At 39.2% G+C, this 20,034-nt stretch overlaps 1 protein-coding gene across 2 annotated transcripts in view; it reads right to left on the minus strand.

Moving 5' to 3' along the window:
* Positions 1 to 1,854, minus strand: part of LOC137261048 (RNA cytidine acetyltransferase-like) — a 202,082-nt gene extending 200,228 nt beyond the window's left edge. For both annotated transcript variants that reach the window (XM_067798710.1, XM_067798711.1), the window contains exon 1: positions 1,609 to 1,854. The gene's annotated coding sequence lies outside the window, so the exon portion shown is untranslated. The remainder of the gene's footprint in view (positions 1 to 1,608) is intronic.
* Between the last annotated feature and the right edge of the window lie 18,180 nt (positions 1,855 to 20,034).

Here is a 20,034-nt window from a genome sequence, read left to right on the forward strand (position 1 = left end):
TGTGGTAGGGAACACAGAATGTGGATCGTGCTAAAGAATGAGTGACCCTAACCCCTTGAAATAATTCTAATAAATAGAATACATTGACAGTGAATATGTGGTGAACAACTACTGGAAACTCGCAACATCATTGGGCTTCCGCAATAACATAGCTGACAGACACGAAACATCAATGAGTGGAGCTTTTAGCTATCACTAAGCTCATTGCTATGCCAACGTCATAGGGAACATGCTTTTCGAGAACACGTTTTTGAACAAAATCACCTACAATTACATAAAAGAGTATTATGATGTGATTTTAAAGTTTGTGGTGCTGTATTCAAAAAGTAGGCCGACTGGTGTTGTTTGAACCTCATGGAACCACATTTCCTTCTCAAATCATCATATGTACTTATGAGACAAATTTGTGTAACCAGAAATCAAAGAATGACAAATATAACTGGCAATGGTCAGACTGAGAGTTATTTTTAGATATCCATAATATTTGAGACGCTGACATTCGACTCACCAAATTTTACTGTACCTTAATATATTTCTTAAATGTGGCTGTGGCGTGTGCACCCCCATGCCAGCTGGTCTTGAAAGTAAGTGTTGAAGTATTATCCTAATGTCTTTTACAATATGGCTGACTCTTGGCACATATGACATCACCCGCCGAGAGGTCACGTGAGTTACAGCTGAATATGCATAATGGCCGAAGATCAGCATGATAACAGAAACTGTTTTATGATAAAAACATAAATATACATTATTTTTAAATGAAAATTTAGGTATATGTTTCTGATGACTTTATCTTTCACCCAGCAAATTATTGCCATTCTCTCGTATTCTCCTTTAATGTGGGGAACTGTACATATTACTATATCCCAAAGCGAGCTGAATTTGACGTTCTGGGAAGTACATGCGTGATCGGAGTGCACAAACAGTTTCATTGGTAGGGGGGATCCTGTTGTGAGATGTTTTATTAAGACAATTGAAATCCAGAAGTTAAGATATGTAAAGGGCAAATAAACATCAACATTATTTACACGAGATCATTAATACCACTTCAGATGCAAAATCAGCTGCCTGTATACCAAAAAATAGCAAGTGAAATTCAGCAAGATGAGTCATCTGCTAGTGACAGGTTATGCATAGAACACAGAGCCACATGATCAAAGCACTCTCTTGCAATGCTTTTGGTAAAAGTATGGCTCATGGCCGAAAACACATACAAACTATCCAGACGTGGCAAGCAGCTAAAGTTTTGCTGATACGATGTCATTAACGATACTTTTGTAGGAAACACATGATATTTTTGTGTGAAATAGATGAATGTATCTTTATCACTCAAGGTTACCAAAATCAAAACTTTATGTGTTATTAATGATAAAAATACATTTCTGTCTTAGGTGGTCGAAAACTCCTAACTAGAGACCATATAATAGATTAATAATATTATATGGTCTCTGATCTAACAGCGGGATATATACAGTTCAGTTTTGTGTTGCGGAATACGGCTTGTCCCATTTATGCTACTGAGTACATTTCTGTCTTTGACATTCTGGGGAGTACATAACTACATTTCTGTACACCAGACTCTTTATCCACAACGGACTTTATACTCACTTGTTAATCACTTGTTTGAAGAGGACGTGGAAGAGAAATCTATGGACGCGACAGTCTAGCCTGATTGCTGATGACAAACTTATATAAGGGCTCAGTTCTGGTTGAATATTACACATGAGAAACAACTCGAATAAAAAAAACACATGCACGTGTGTTCCTACAAACAAAGCTCCTCACAGCGAGAACCCGTTTTGTTGGGTCGTCGCTATTTTACACCCAGCCTGGTTCCCTTGGTGTGATGCGCCTGCGCTAACGCTCCGACACTGACCCAGGCAACCACTGCAGAATGGCAGTCTTCAGTGCAGGGAGACGTGCCATACATTTATTATGGGAAAACACGAAAACGGGTGGTTAGTCCTTTTTCACAGCATTTTCATCGATGCTATGTCAAGGTCTACATCACCAGAACAACGGCCATCGTTACTTTCAGTGTTGGAAAACGTTATTTAAGCAGTTTCAAAACACGAAAATCGTCGTTACATTTACCGATAGTGTAAACACACTCTAAAGAAAACGAAAAATCAAACCAAATACATACTTTTATGTCTAATATAACTTATTTTTATACCTGTATGTACAAAAGACCGGGAGTAGTGAAATAAATAGTTTTATTTATGTCAATAAGTTCCTGTGTAAACACATCTCACCACCACGTACCGTTCTTCCCGTACATCCCCTTCTCACTACTATCAAAACACACATTTCTGATGAAGCGGCAACCAACATAGGACATCAATACCTGAAAAGCATATGTAAATCGATATATTTAGTCAGCTATGAACTGTTGTCACTCGTAAATAATTATTATTTAATCATTTTGAGTGTATTTACAATATCGGTAAGCAATTCTTCAAAGGCATTTAGAAGTTGGTGAGGTAATACAAGACACTATTATGGATGACAACTTCTTTAATTCTTTTAACACGACATCAGAGGCTAATTCTTGCCCCTTCGTCAGATGGATAATGAGCATAGGTAACATTGCAGAATATATATAGGTGTACATGAAGCCAGAGAGGTAAGATGTATATACAAGCACATAAATGTAGTTAGGTATGTACAATCACAGAGGAGAGATGAAAAGGAGGAATGTTTTAACAGTACATGGTTGTTTACACAGCTGATAGATTGAGAGTCTATGGGTCCTTGTTGACACACCAGGCAGAGGGTAGGTACACGCCTTGATCTCTGTTGATCTGAGGTTCTAATCTTCTGATGTTGATTGCTTCCCAAAGCTTTCTTCTCCGCCAATCACTGATATTGGAAGCCAGGATCTCGGTGTTTTTCCAGTTGATGGAGAGGTTTGGATAGTTCACGATGTGTTCAGAGAGGGCCGATTTCATATCTAATTTTCTTACTGAAGTTCTGTGCTCTTTGAGTCTGATGTTGAATGGTGTGCAGGTTTCACCTATGTAGCTGCTGCCACCATCACAGTTTATCTTGTAGATGCAGCCTCTGGGGTTGGGGTTGGTTTCATCACTGCCACCTCTTCCATTTGCTCTAAGGATGTTTTCAATGTCTTATCAGAATAAAAGGTCACATCAACACTGGCAGTTTTTATGAGGAGTCGACTGATTTGATGACTTATCTTGCCTTGGTATGGAATGTTGACTCGGATGGGTGCAGGCTCAGGTTTAGGGAGGCGGTCGTTCTGATGCTGGAGAGTTGTGGCTATAGTCTGGTCAACGAGGTGTTTTGGGTATCCATTGAGGGTGATGAAAGTTCTCTTGAGGTGGTCAATTTCGTCTTGGAGGTGGGATGGGTAACAGATGGCTTTGGCACGTCTGGCTAGGGTGGAGACTATGGCTTGCTTTATTTGTGGATGGTTGGATAGGTAGTGGATACGTCTAGGCATGGCAGCTTGTGTTGGGCTTCTACTTCCATCGTGAACTGGATGCGGGCGTGTTGTTTGTTAAGGTGGTCAAGGAGTTCTGCAGGGTTCTGGTTGGGATCAAGGATAGTGAAAGTGTCATCAACTTTTCTATACCAACATAACGGTTCGAATGGCGATGTAGATAGGGCAGATTCTTCAAAGCTGGTCATGAAGATTTCAGTTATCAGCGGAGAGAGAGGTGAGCCCATGGGTAGGCCATGGATCTGCTGGTAGATGTTGTTCTGCCATGTGAAGTACGAGGTCTGGAAACAGCTAGACACAAGGTAAGCATACGACCAAACCGGAACTTGACCAGTAAATATTTTTACTCGCTCTGCGCATGCGCACAGTGAGTCTGAAATTAATGTGAAACCAACGAATGGACTATGGGTGCAGACTAACACGTCACCAAAGCAAAACGGCACCTGGCGGAAACGGCACCTTTTGGAGACACAACGGAAGCTCCCCTTGGCGAAAACCGCTACAAATGTTAGGGCGAAACCGTTACCATATTAAATTTGAAAAGGATGAACATTGATATCATGACTTTAGTGTTTTGTGAACATTGGATGAACATTGATATGATCACTTAAGTGCTTATTAAGTGGACGTTGTGAAATAAAAACATATATATTAGGTAAGTAGACTTTAGTGTTTTGCTGAAATATAATTTAAAATATGCTGTGGTGCCGTTTAGCTATAACAAATGGCGATATGCAATCAATGACTCACGCCCTATTTTCATCACAGACATGTGCTTAACATTTCGCTATTACCACGAAATCGTACACATAACACATGGATCTGAACGACCACACTGAATGAATATAGTTATCATCTTCATTTTAGCATATTCGATGACGAAAGTATCACCCATTATGTCCCGTGTCATCCATCGTTTCTGGGTAGGTTTAGCGGATATACTTTTCGATCCCCTTGTGGAATTAGAAGGTAAAGCGTCTAGGTCGATATGAATCATGTTAATGACAGCTAGGGTGTGTCATTCTGATATTTAGCCTCTATAAGACGACTTGAAATAGTTAACATATGCATCAATATCATTCAGAAATGTTTATGATTATAATAAACGTGGTTGATCAAATGATCAATATGCAAAAATACACACACATATACAGCCCATACGCATTAGTCATCAAACTGAGTCAAGACACTTCACAATGAAACCATTTGAGTCTCATGTTCACACTCCAGTTAAAATCACAACACACCAATCACTATTTACACTATTTTACTATGTATTTCATTCAATTTTTATATGTTTTTGGGCTTTTCATTTTAGTCTATTTGACTCTTAGCCTTGGCCCTTTGACTACAATCCACCACACCTATTCTCATACAGATAAACATCACCGACATACTTATAATGAGACGGTTGGGTCCCACCTTGCACATTAGTGGGGACACATTTATATTGTTGTCATTATTGTATTATTGAACATAGAAAACTTTTGTTTGGATGACAACTTTATTTTTTACTTTAACATGCGTCAGTAAAAATTAATGTGAGCAAACATAGAAGTCATTCACAGGAATAGTTCATTCAAGTGTGCAGACTGACAATAGTAATACACAGTCATCTGTTTCATTTGTTTCTTCTCAGACTGACACTATCAATGAAATATCGACATTTAGAACTGTAGAATATTGAAGTATGTAGACCTGGCATAGCATTTGAGGACATATGATATTCTGCTGTATGTATGTTCTACACAGGAATCCCCAACAGAATAAAACATTTGAGGCACATTTTGATGAAATGAATGATGCAAAGGAACTGGTAATGAGGATAACAGTGGAAGACCTCAAATTTTGAGGACTATTGATGAATTGTTTTTAATAGTTTTCATGTGTCTGCAATTCGGTCTATTTATTGAGGACTTAGTCAATAGATTTAAAGTTTCTAAATCCACCTGCAGTAACATTACTAATTACTGGATTTCATACCGACATGTTAAGGTGTCTTTCCCCATCGTATGGTCTTCAAAACATATTGGTGAGCAGACAATGCCAAACAAGTTCAAGATTAAATATTGCAGAGTCATCTTTACAGAAATTGCACAATTTAATAAAACCCTTCTGGTGTTATCACTTTTGTGTCTGATTTGTGGTCTGGGAGCATTAGTGATAAACACTTGACAGAAAGATATGGAATTTTGTATGTATGTCAAAGTGGTGATTCAGTTACGGCAGACTTACGGGATTTTTAATCTCAGATCTGATAATTCCAAGAGGTACAAAAATTAACAATTCCACCAGTGGAGAGATCCAGATTTAACAGGAGACCAATTGCAAGTAGAAGAAACTAGAGCTAGTCTTAGAAATGATGTAGAGTGTGCAATGGAAAGGGTGAAAAACGTCCGTATACTGCAGGGTGTACACTTTACTGGTAATGCCTATTACAATTGCAAAGTAGGGTTTGATTTGCAAAATTTGTGATGCATTATCTAATTTCCAGCCACCACTTGTTAATGATGAGGATTAACGTATGTGTTGTTATTCATATTTGTTCAATGTCTATATATGACACAACACAGAGATTTTCTGGGTTACATCTTCTTGCTTTAATATTCTGGACAACGATTCGGGGCTTGTTCTAGCCACAGGTAGAACCAGTGATTGAAATAATTTTTCAACTCAACCTGACAGCTGGGCTGGTGGCCCATAAATAATGCCTGCCCATCTTGAAAGTTGCCTGCCCACCTTTTTAACTTACTTTTTATCCAATAACTTACAAAAAATGAAGCCATTTTGTAACAAATACAAACGAGTAGGTAACCCTCTCTTTAATTTGTTCTTATTGAACCATGTGACTACAGATATCCAATCATAGCGTAGCTTCCTAACCCAGCCAGTGTTCGTGTCCCATTGCTATCTTCACTGGCTGAAGAGTTGTCCATGTATAATTAAGGAATATACTCGTAGCTTTCATTCATCTTTCTTAAATCAAAATATGACATGACAATTAAAATGGAATGATCGTCCTGAGAGCGAACTGAAAGTAGGTCAAACTGAGGAATTTCAGCCAGACAATCAGGCTGGTGGAGAGACTTTCCAGGCAGCCCGACTCAAAATTTACCGGCCACGGGCAGTCGGGCAGGCCGTTATTTCGATCACTGGGTAGAACTGAGCATTACTACTCACCCGTAGAAGGTTAGATATGTCACTGTTTAATAATATTTACAAAGTTATTACACCTTGTTATTACGCCATATGTATGACGTCAAAGTTATGACGTCACAATGCTAACACTTCTGTATTACGCCTTGCTTGACTCTCGGAAAGCTGAGAATATGGGAATCTAAGAACTAAATTATGTATCGGATAGGGCCATCCAGATCGCTATTACCTGTGGTACATTGGCATCTTTTCTTACGAATTGTGAAACTACCAAACGGTATCCGCTCACATTGGGGACCTTTGTATTGGTACAGTTTGTTTAGCGAAAATATACTGTCCGTATCCACAGCAAATTCTCACCATGTGATCTGAGATACATTGACCTAATGTAAAGCATAGCGTAGTTATACCCCCTTATCTTTACACGTGCATGACCTCTCTGTCGACGTTTGACGTTTTTAACATTTATTTATTTAATGTTTAGCGTATAACGTTGAGCATTAGCACATTAAATCCATTTCATATACAATTATGTCGTTCAGCCACCAGGCTGTATTTTCTTCGCTCACACTTTTCGTAAAGATGACAAATTAAAAAATAGTAGCAGAGTGGTTTATTGGTGCACGATAAGAAACCGGAGAATTGTACTGTTTTTCAACGCTACAAACATTTTGGACAAATTTTGGTAGTGTCTATTTCTCAACCCCCTGATGTAGTCGCAGTTATATTTATACCAACGGATAGGAAATTAACTATTCTACATTTCTGTGTAATTTTATAGCCGTGCGCAATTTTCGCACAAATTTCATTTTTGAATTTTCAAACCTTACGAAAATGTGCGCCTGAAAAAAAACTCGGCAGGGGGTTAAGCGTTACTGTTCAGTTCTGCCTGATGATGGGACTCCCCCACGAAACGTCTTGGTCCTGAATAAAAAAAAGATGTAACCCAGAAAAATCTCTAAGTTCATCATTTTGTAACTTCTAAAATGCCAATCAAGCATCTACATATGGCACACCTGAGAAACAATCAGTTACCTGAGATGTTATTCATGACTTGTGTTGATCTACAGGGCCATAGTTGTTTACTACTAGTCATGGTTTTAGTCTTACCTTATCTTTTAATATATTTATATAGCGCACATATCCATTGTTAGCCATCTAGAATTGACATACATATTTTTCGTGTGGCAATCCGCGGTAATGTTCAAGTTTAATTTGGCTCATATTAACACAACACTGAAGTAAGTTACTTGCAGCATGAGAGGGTATAATTATAAGGATATAGTCAATTAGAGACTTCCACAAATTGTCCTTACTTCTCCATTTATAGTTCGGACCATACGTGCGAGAGGTATGCAACACATGTGCAAGGTTTCAATAGGTAATTAGCTTTTCAAGCGCTGTTTTACGCGAGGAGAAAACAGCTTTACACAAATCTGAATTCAGATCTCCCAGCTCGCTGAAGACTTGAAAGGAGGGGAGAGGAGGTTGATAAATACTCTGAGCACACAAGAAGGCTTGTTCCGAACTACGTAAAACAAGTGCAAATAGGTTGAATTATTTCAGCAACGTTGTGCAAGAAACATATGAATTGTTGGATGTGCAGTTAACAGAGACAACGAGCTACCATCCTTCATGCAACGGCCAGAGCGAGAGAATCATGTCGAATGTTAGCATCATCGTCTAACTATGTGGATGACACCCCTGACCAGTGCGACAGATTTATTCCTTTCATACAATACTCCTAACATACATACATACATACACACACACACACACACACACACACACACACACACACACACACACACACACACACACACACACACACACACACACACACACACACACACACACACACACACACACACACACACACACGCATACAGACAGATTGCAAGTGAAAAAGCTATTCGGAATATCAGTGATGGCAAGGAAGCCATGGCTGTGAGATCGATGGACAGAGAGCATTCCCCCAAATTCACTGTGGGTGATACATTCTTCATGTATTGCCCTGTGTTAGTTTCCTGTCAAACACGGAAATTGCTCCATCCCTGGGTCGGGACTCATTATATTGTAGAGATGTTGTCAAACATACATGTCAACGTGAGAACGAAACATGATGGACTACTGATCTGCAACAGAATCCATGTCAGTCGTCTGAAGCATGGACGCGTCTAGGACTTCATCGAACCAGAGGATCCTACACCTTTCGGTCAGCATAGACAGAGTGGGTGTCGAAGAGTTAGCAGTCTTGCAACCAGAGTGATTCAGTAAAGTCCAGTAATGTCAATGACACTAACAGTGACATTGGACATTGGACAACAGATAAAAGATAAATGGTACAATGTTGGGGCGGAATTGGTAACACATCAGGCATATTATTCATTTTTGCCCACCTCTGCCGTACAGGAACAGGGCGTTGATCAAGTTCTTTCTTATATGTACACAGGAACACATCTGTAACAACGAAAACCGCAATCGGCGAAAATCAACAAGAAGAGCAAGCATGTAAAAGTGCCATCAGTTTCTCCAAACATTCCTCCTGGAATCCTACTCGTCGTATAAGACTCTCTGGAAGTAGGCAAACATATACAACCTTTACTTTGTGGCATAAACATTGAATTTGAACTTTATAAAGGCCAGAAGCAAGCAGAATGCCACTCAGGGACGACAAGCGTTCCAGTCGCACCAGCGTGCCAAATACTTGATCGTCTATGGAATCAGACAGACAGGGGGCACAATCCGGTTCATTGTTCCTTTCCAGTTCACAGTGAAGCAGTCAACAGCAGCACAACCGGGATTGCTATATAGAGAGTTAAATACCTCTAGTTTGGTATTGTAATACGTTGCAAACCTATCAACTTCATACCTCATCCCTTGACCACTGTCCAAGTGAAGGGACATTATCCAGATCCACACAGTAACCACCGAATCCAGTATCACTGGCATCTGAGTATACAACTCTTTTCGCTACTGTTCTCTGAACTAGATATCTGGAACAATGCTTATTCATGCAGACTGACCAAAACTTCAACTGTTTGATGCTCGAATCTGACAACTCAATAGAGCTCTGCCATGACGGGGCTGCAACCATGTCAATACTCAAAGGTCTTATCATCAGCTGGGAAACTGGACCCATCACACTTACCAACAACAGAAGTTTTGTAATTAACAGGAAAACTCATATGCTCAGATTGCAATAACACAGTAATGTCCATCAATACCTGATCCCTTTTTCTGTCTGGAACACTCATGGTCATGGATACACTGTATCAATCCTAACACTGACTCAGACGGCAACCAAAGAGACTTTTCAACCTTGGGAACAAAACCTGACCTAAGTGAGTCCTGTTTAACAGATGCACCTGGCATTTGAGCTTCGTCCTGAGTAGAACACTGAAAGAATACTATCTTCTGAAGTTATTATTCTGCACACCTCATACCTCCATTTCTTAACCAACTGTCGTGTAACTTTGGTAAACACATATGGGGCCGACATTAACCCAAATGGGAGAACAAGGAATTTGTTGTTGTGAACGACTCCTGTTTGATCAAACCGTGAGAATCCGACATAATCTGTATGAGGGTAAGCGGATGGATATCAAATTGTATTAGCCAGCCATTATTTCTGATGAATTCAAAGCTGTATGTCAGTCCTCGTATTTTACTCTCTGTTTGTACACAGAGCAGTTAATTGTTTGAAGATCTAGGATCAAGCTCTTCTCCCCAGAAGACTGGACTGAAACAGACAATGGACTGACAACAGTGGGATGAGTATCGCACTCGAATATAAGGCTTTTCTCCTTTAGCTCATCAATCGCTTGAGTTACATTTTTTGTGTTTAAAAGCTGATTGATTGGGTTTTTTTACAAACATTGGAGGTGGCTGAAAGCAAAATGAGATTTTATAACCATTATCAATCAAATCTGCAACAGATTGTGAAGAACCAATGTCTATCAAAATGTTTCTAACTGTTCTTGAGGCGTCCTTAAACGATAATTGCAGATGTACCCTGTTCATACTCATAATAATCATCTGTTAGTCTTGGAGAAACACAAATCATCAACAACATCATCATGATTACACTCAACTGACAAGCCTTGAGAACTATAGGTTCCCTTGTGTTGATTCTCCAGCTGCAAAAGTCGACAATCTCTGGATTGACATATTTTGTGAACAGCCTCTCTTAAAATGACTGAAGTCACCGCATGTGAAACACGCTCCTGTCTTCTGACTCGAAAAAGCTGATTGGCGATTGGTTGAATATGCTGAACAGAAGAAGCAGGTAAAACAGCAGTTTGCACGAGACAGGTATAACTTGCCGATCGCCTAGCTGACCTACTTCCACAGGCCGTTTGACGTGCACGTTTCTGGCGTAATTTACGCACCGCCTTGCTATCGGCCCTCGCAATTTTCCGATCATCATCGGAATCATTCGTCAGTTCGTTGGAAACATAGTCACCCATCCTCCATCAGCAAGCGAGAAAAGGAAACCACCAGGTTCACCTTTAGACTCACTAGTACCAAAATCCTCAAAACAGCTAGTACAGTCAACTATCACACCTGGAGTATTCACTTTTGGGACAAGCACACCTGCACCCAGAGCAAGTGACCAACCAAGATCGCCGGTCAGCTCACCTGAACAAGAGGGATCACCCAGGAGTGAAGCAACACCAATAACAACTGCCATCAACACTGCAGCGAATGGATCAGAGAGATCGTTTCCGTCGACAGTGTTTGACTTCATAATGGATGGATGTTCTTATTACGAAGTTGACAAATGTATTGATGATGCCTGATCTCCATAAAAAATTCAAGGAATCCTTTATGGGTGTGACCAGAGCTGTAATGTATGGCATGTAGAACGATATTGTTGTTCCACTGAAAATGAGATTGGTGAACTTCGCAACGAGGAACAAATAAAGACAGATGAACTGGAACAATACAGTCGTCAGAACTCTGTCAGGATATGTGGTGTTCCAGAAACAAGTAATGAAAACACTGATGAAGTCGTTATGGAAATACTGAAAGACATTCACCCTAACATCAACACCCCTGACATCGACAGGTGTCATCGAACGGGGAAGAGATCACAGGGTAAAAACAGACAGATAATTGTAAAATTTGTCAGCTACTGGGATCGACACAAGGTCATCAGCAACAGGAGAAACCTACGGCACAAACGACGTTCCGTGTATATTAACGAGGACTTAACCCTGCACAGTAGCAAACTTTTAAAACAGCAAGAGGTCTGAAAACTAAATGGAAAATCGATTCAACCTGGTCATACGACGGGAGAATACACATACGTGAACTCCGAGATGACAAGGACAGTACAGTCCGAGTGATTACGTGTCAAACTGACCTGGATAAGTATAAACGTTCGTAATAATCAGATTCCCAGATAAGCTGTTTATATTGATACAATCATAAGTATACCAGTAAGTCAGTAAATATTGTCCACACACCGGAAGATGTTTAAGTCCAATGATTTAGTCGTTGTGTGTTTACACTGCTCTTGTATATATACTCACTTCTTTTGCCTTCTTGCTCCTTGTTACTGGTCTATCCATAGTACCTTCAATGTTACATCCTGTCCACAAAACAGTTTTGCTATACCCTAACTCCTACCTAAAGTCACATCTGCATTGACGGTTAAAATATAGAAAGGGGGAATCATGTAAAGAAAAATGTAATCATTCTGTTTATGTCCAATCTTCCTATCACGTGTGCCACGTGGATATATTTACTACAGATTGTTCTCAACATTTGCCATATGGGTAATGATCTAATACAAGGAAGGATAGGAAGTTTCAATGTTTCATGTAACTCTTGTAATCACTTAAGCAATCCCCTCCTGTCAATGTAACATGCAGTGTTTTTCCCATGGATTATTTGTAACGAATTTGGAAAGTTGTTCAGCTTGTTCGAAACTGAGTGCAATGCGTTTTGTGTGCATTGTTTCTTTGCTTTCTACAATGTCAGTTACATAACGCCAACATATCTGTGGTCCTCCTATTGTTGCTACTGCTTGCAGGGGACGTGGAGACAAATCCAGGCCCACTGAACCATGACACTGAACAAGCACTTGATGTATTTCACTTAAATACACGAAGTATCAGCCACAAGTTAAATTATTTGTGTGAAGTTCTCTCTGACTATCACATAGTCTGTTTCACCGAAACACACCAGGATGAGACTTTAAACAACATTGATTTCTTATGGGATAACTTTCACGAACCAGTCAGAAAAAATAGAAATACTTTGGGAGGAGGGGTCATGATATATGTAAGTAAACAACTGCCTTAAAAGGATGAAAGATTTAGAAAATATTCATTAAGAAACGATTTGGATCAAGCTATTTCTTCCACAAAAATCATTAATATGTGTTGTATACAGACCTGAGTCTAACTATACATTTTGGCAACGTTTAGACCAAAGTGTAGAAACAGCCTTAGATGCAACCAGTAAGATAATGATCGTTGGGGATTAAATGAAACTTTGTCAAGTAAACAATTGAATAGTGTGGACTTAATGGAACGAAACAATCTGTATAATGTTATTAAAGAACCTACTAGAGTGACTAGAACTACTGCAGCTAGAACCAATGATGGCAGCTGACACAAGCTGGTCATGGCTATATCATAAAGAAAATCAAGTCTTGTTAGGTAATCATCTCCTTACCACCTACCTCGTATAGTAATCCTTGTCAGCACAGGGTAGATAACGCATATGGAAAACTCCAACATCGGAGAAACTTGATAACGACAAACGGGTAGAGCTGTGGATTATAAATACCTGGGTTCTTCCATCTCAGACACGCTTGCTTGAATAAACCCAAGGAACTCACAGCTCTCTCCTTTCTTGTTTCAAGGTTCGCTCCCAATAGCTAATTCCCCAAATCGAGGCTTGACAGCCCCTTTAGCTTAGTAAAGTTAAAGGTTGCCCTAACAGGCACAAACAAGCTGTCTTAACCTTATCGAAAATACCGATTGGTCTGACATTTTCAACAACTGTGAATGTGTTGCTGATACATGTAAAGTCTTTCACGATATTTTCTCAGAATATGTTAGATCATGTGTACAATCTAAAAAAGTAACGATGCGTCCCGATGATAAGCCCTGGTTCGATTCTGAGTTGAGATGGGAATGCAAAAACGGGATAGAAAGAGGAAGAAGGCAAAATGAACAGACAGTGAAAGAGACATTCGATTGTATAAGAAACAGGGAAGTAAGGTAAACAACATGAAATACCATGCGAAAGAGAACTTTTACTCCAATCTTGATGGTTTTATCACTGAACTGCACTTACTGAACATTCTTACTGGAAAATGCTGCGATATGTTGTAAAACACTCAGGTACAGCAACTTGCATTCCTGCTCTCAAACAGCATCTCACTGATGATGACCCGTCGCTATTCTCAGATATTGACAAAGCTGAATTTTTAAACGACTACTTTGCCTCGATCTCCTGTGTAAATGACGAGAATATGTCTCCTCCTCAGTTTTACAGACGCACAAAATCCACTTTACAATTTATAACAGTGACTCAACAGGAAATTACAGATATAATTAAATGTTTGCCTCTGAGTAAAGCATCGGGTCCCGACAGAATAAGACATAAGCTTTTAAAAGAAACTGCTCATTCAATAAGTGTGCCATTATGCTTGCTTTTTGAATTGTCATTACGAAAAGGTGTGTATCCACCAGAATGGAAATTAACACATGTAATGCCTGTATTCAAGAAAGGTGACAATACTGAAGCATCAAACTATAGGCCGACATCTCTTATAAGTTGTGTCGGTAAACTGTTTGAGAGAGTAATATTCAAGCATATGCCTAATTATTTCAACGCGAACAAGTTATTGTACTGATACCAATCTGGAAGATCAACTTTCCATCAATTAATGGCAACATATCATTAAATATGCCAAGCTCTAGATGATAAAGACCAGTATATTATGATCTTTTCTGATGTTTCGAAGGCTTTTGATCGTGTTTGGCACAGAGGGCTTATACATAAATTGGAAATGCGTGATATGTACGCGCTATCAAAAGGTCTTTGTTAATGGAGCCCTGTCTAAACCAAGGTTATTCCAAGCTGGTGTCACACAGGGATCAGTGTTGGGTCCGTTTGTATTCATTGTTTATGTGAATGATATTGCTGATGAGTTACGCGTTATTGCATTACGCGACTATTTGCAGATGACACATCATTAGGCAAGGTGTCCGGAAATCTTAACATAATAGAAACCTCATTAAACCTCTCTCAGTCGGTTAAACGACTGGACAAACAAATGGTTGATAGCATACAAGCCAGATAAGACAAAATCAGTACTTTTGTAACTAACAGATAACACTTGCTCGATTCAATTATTATTTGACGAGACGATTGTTAAAGTTGTAGAAAATCATAAGCATTTGGGGATAATACTTTAATCGAACGGCAAATGGTCCTCTCATGTATCTAATAGTGTTTCCAAAGCGTCTAAAATGATTTACTCAATGAGAAAACTTAAATATATTCTTAACAGAAATACACTTCTAAATATTTACATAGTTCTAATATTTACACAGTTTTTATAAGACCTCACTTTGAGTACGCATGTGAAGTCTGGGATGGCTGCGGAAAAGAACTAAATTCAAACGTGGTAAGACTGCCTACGGAGGCTGCGAGAATTATTGCCGGACTTCCTAAACATTCTTCTTTTAATTCACTTTATTATGAAACAGGCTTGGAAGCACTAGCAGAGCATAGAAGAGTACGAAAATTGTCCTTGCTCTATAATATTCAAAACAACAAAAGTCCAGTCTACCTAAAAGAAATAATTCCTCAATGCGTCGGCTCCAGGAGTCAATATAATCTAAGAAATTCAAACAATATTTGCTTGCTAAGAACAAGAATACCAAATTCTCGCGAGTCGTTCTTCCCATCCACTATAAGATTGTGAAACAATTTAGCTACAGATTTTAGGAATTGTACTTCTCTATCAAAGTTTAAACATCATATAACTCAACCCCACCGTACGTTTCCTACGGCATTAGAAAATTTAACATTTTACATACTCATTTACGCCATAAAGCTAGTAGATTAAGCTACGATGTGTACAGAGTAGGGCTAATCCCTGATCCACCCTACGCACTTGGAAACCAGTGCGAAAATGTTCATCACTATTTCTTAGAAAGTTCTTTATACAGTCAACATAGAAGGGTCATGCTAAAAGCTATTCAAGATGTATGTGGTAGTAACTTTGTGATTACATTCCCTGTTATTTTAAACGGCATTGCAAATCTGACAAATCATAAAAATGAAATTATATTAATAATGTCCATCAAAACATATGCAAATCTAAACGAATCTTCTCTCTATGCTCGTTTTGTATTATAACATTTCCGATTGTTATCCTTCAGTCGTTCTCCGTTCCTAATAATTTCTAATGATGTAATAAGTGATTTTAAATATCTTTGGAGAGGGTTTTTTATGCTGAAAGACGTTGTCCCCAATCCTTTTCAAATTGTGAATAAAATATGTTTAAACTAAAACTCCCGCAAAAGAGTCTGCCAATTTTATCTGTTTTTTTTTTTGTTTTTTTTTTGTTTTTTGGGTGGGGGGGGGTTGCGTTTTCGAAGCCTTGTGATTTCTTAAGTGACCAACAGTCCTCGAATCGTTGATTTTGAATAGCAACCAGGATTTGATATATTTTTTGATTTAACTCTTCATTGAAATTATGTTAGATTTTGTGGCCCTCTCGACTACAAGCATAGCCTTTTTCAGCACGCAGTTTCTTTACCTCGTTGGTAGCCTGCTGAAAATCTACTCTCAACGTTCCAGTGCGATCATTAAGCGACAGTTCAAATTGTGCTTTGTTTGATTCTAATTGCTGAAGTATGGCATCAAGTTTGGCGTCCGTGTCCATGATAATATGACGTGTTGGCCGTGCTTGCACTAGAGCGAGAATGAACAATTCAGTACCCCTGTCTAGCGCCACCTATTGGCGCAGACTACTCTACTTACAAAGCTCCACACCACTAGGAGAAATTTAATTCCTCCTCATTCATCCTTTGTTACAAAGCAAACATTCTTTTGAGACTTTATTTAGTAATGAAAACATAATTGTAAGGCTGCTCTGTGTTCAGGGTAAACAAATGCTAAGTTCAAAAGTTTGTGATATATCAGTAATGTATGAGCTCGCATGTAGCGAGATAGTCCTGCATTAAGTGATACTTTATGACGCCACGTTTTTTCTTCATATTCATGTACTTGTTTCTTTGAATAATTATGTAAGTAGTTTCTAAGATTGCATTTACACAAAACAGAACGATTTCAACAAATAGCTGATTTTCGGGGCGTGTTAGCCATGGAAGCACAGAATATGTGTTTTATGATATTGTCACAACTAGTGTTAAAGAGTCAAAGAACTGGAGTTTGCTTTTATCAATGCAGCCAATCATGGTCCACAAACCAAATAATGGATTGAGATGGAGATCTCTTATCTTGTCCTGAACAAAGTCCTGGCAAAGTAGCGCAAACAATAGTTCACAGCCATAAAAACTGGTTTTCAAGGTCATTCTTTGTCTCAATTCAACCATGGTAGCTGGATGTAGGTCAGTGTCATTTAGCCCCAAGCATTTAAGTGCATTAATGCTAGATTCTAGATTTACATGTTAAATTAGACGTTCGTAGAGGAATCAATGTTGTGTCGTCAGTTGGTAATATAGTCGGAACATTGAGACCATACACACTTAGGCCATTACTAGTCTGTTTCAGAGAAGAAATCAAATCATTAATAAACACTAAGAAAAACCAGGACGACATGACTCCGCCTTGGACAACACCTTGCTTAACGGGATACCTGTCAGAGTTTTCACCCGTATATCTTACAAACGCATAACTATTTGTATAACTGTAGTGCAGTAGTTTCCAGATGTTTCCCTGGATGCCCAGTTGATGTAACTTGTAAAATAAGCCATCGTGCCATATGCCATATTCAAATGCTTTTTCGTTATCTAAAAAGGCAGCATATATTGTAGAGTTTCTCTCAATGTACCTAAAACCTTTTTATGACCCATTTTCTTTATATATATATTATTTTTTATTTGCATTTTAAAACATATTAAAATGACCTCAACCACAACACTATTAGTTCAGTGTCGTGAAATGTTCTCTTTGTCTATGTTCTCTGCAGACATCCAGTGCTCCTGTAGAATTATAACATCAACCGGAAGTGATAAAGTTTTGGTGATATAATCCGAGCCATGTAAAATACCTCTCACATTTCATGTCATAAAGGATAGCGCCATAAGGATTTGAATACAAGTTGTATACATCATGGCATATTGTCCAGATAACATACAAAACAAAGTCACCTTAATAGTGGTTTTCAGTTTGGCCATATTAGAGTATCTCATGCTGCTTATAGGAATAGAGTCTTTAATCTAATATCAGGTGGCCAGAATTCTGGATCACCTGACACATCAAAGTCAATGTTAACTTGAACTGTGTAAGTATCCTGGTTATTATAGTTCTGTCTCTTTCTCAAAAGTCGCACAAACGTTCACGAACATGTCGTTCATGGGCATAATCAAAAATTAAGTCCTTTACACATTCAAATGAATCATCAGCGTTAATGTTATACAGCACAATCCTTTTACTACGCAGCCTGGGAACTCCTTCTAAGATTTTGCAAGAGATTTTATGGGATAGGAATTTGGCTTACCCCGTGTCGTACGTTCTCTCTGTAGCTTGTCCTTGTGTTTTCCATGGATCTGTTTCGCACTGGTCACATCCATCACTATTCTGTGTGTATGTAAAGTCATATTGATAGTTCTTATCAGCACGATCCAGGACAATATTGTTACCAGATGTTGTGCTCCTTGTTTGCTGTACTGGTTCAGCTGTTTTATGTTGCAGTGTGATTTCCGGCTGCATTTTGGTTCTGTCTTGCTGGGACACACCTGGGGCACTCGTGGGACTTGGCACACACAACACAGTCATGGACCTGTTCTCGTCGTTTCTGTAGATTTGGAATTGCTTTGAATTCCATCATCTTCACAGTTAGTACTTGTAGTTCTGGTCTCTGTAGCACTTGTATGTGTAGATCTTGCGGTGATATTGATGATTTTCGTTTCAATGATTTTCAGTTTTGCATCAACTGAGTAGTTTAGGCGTAGCATTTCACTTTCAAGTTCTTTTATATGACCACAGTAGCTTTTGTTTTCTTGGGTGATTAGCTTCAATTCAGCTCTGAGTTGAGTGCTCCTGTCTTCCGAGTCCTTCAGTTTCGTATTTATATTGGTTATCAGAGCATCTTTTTTAGAGATTATTTCTTTTAGACTGAGAACTTCATCAGTGAACTTGTTTTCTAATTCATTAATCTTCTTTTCAACATTTTCATTTCCATGAGAGACACATTGCGTCATCTGTATTACACGGCTGAGAATAAATAATATTGAATCATTCTCGCCGTGTGTAGTGACGTCATCAGCTTTCGTGTCCAGGTTGTTTCGTGCATTTTTGTCACCAAACAGTGATTGATTTCCTTGGTTTCTTATACTGGCGCGACTACGTACCTTCGACTGTAGCACATGATCCGGAATTCCATCTTCCAGGTAATGACAGATATGAAGTACTCAAGAAATGAAACGCATAGGTAGTATTTTTTCATGTAACCTTTCGAATTTGAATCATTGGTGTCTATGTAATCAGTATATCTATGGTGAACGCTGTCTGCAAACATTTCCGAGTTTGAATCCATTGTCATTGAGGACAACTCGCCAAAACGCACCAAAATCATTTTTCCTCAATAAATGCCATAAATTGTGAACGGGAAGAAATTCATGCGTTTCCATTTCCACGCACATTCCAGGCATCATTTCCAATAAACATCGGGGGTTTAAGTGCTCTTGCGACAGTTGACAACCCTAAATTTGGTGTTAAGGTCAGGCCTAGACTTACTGAGGCTCAGCGCAACAATGCTCATTTGGAGGCTGGGAAGTCTCTGTCTGCTATTGCAAGGCAACTGAATGCGTCACAGAGTACCATAGCAAGACCCCAGGTCAGGTCGATCCCGTGTGACCATGCCCACTCAGGACAGGTTTATTCGGCTTCGACATTTGCGCAACCGGTTCACTACAGCATCCTCCACATCACAGGCAGGGCCAAGACTCAGAACAATTTCTGATCAGACTGTGAGGAACCCCTTATGTGAGGCTGGTATTCCTTCCAGAAGACCGATGTGAGGACCTGTCCTCACACGTCAGCATCGGCAACAATGCAGACTGTAGTGTCGCCAACATCTCCCATGGCATTGCAAAGGTGGAGAACTGTTATCTTCAGTGATGAGTCACATTACATGCTGCGACGTCCCGACGGAAGGGCGCGTGTATATCAGCGCCGTAACGAACGCTACGCTG

Source organism: Haliotis asinina, chromosome 14 (genome assembly GCF_037392515.1).
Source record: "Haliotis asinina isolate JCU_RB_2024 chromosome 14, JCU_Hal_asi_v2, whole genome shotgun sequence".
NCBI lineage: Eukaryota > Metazoa > Mollusca > Gastropoda > Lepetellida > Haliotidae > Haliotis > Haliotis asinina.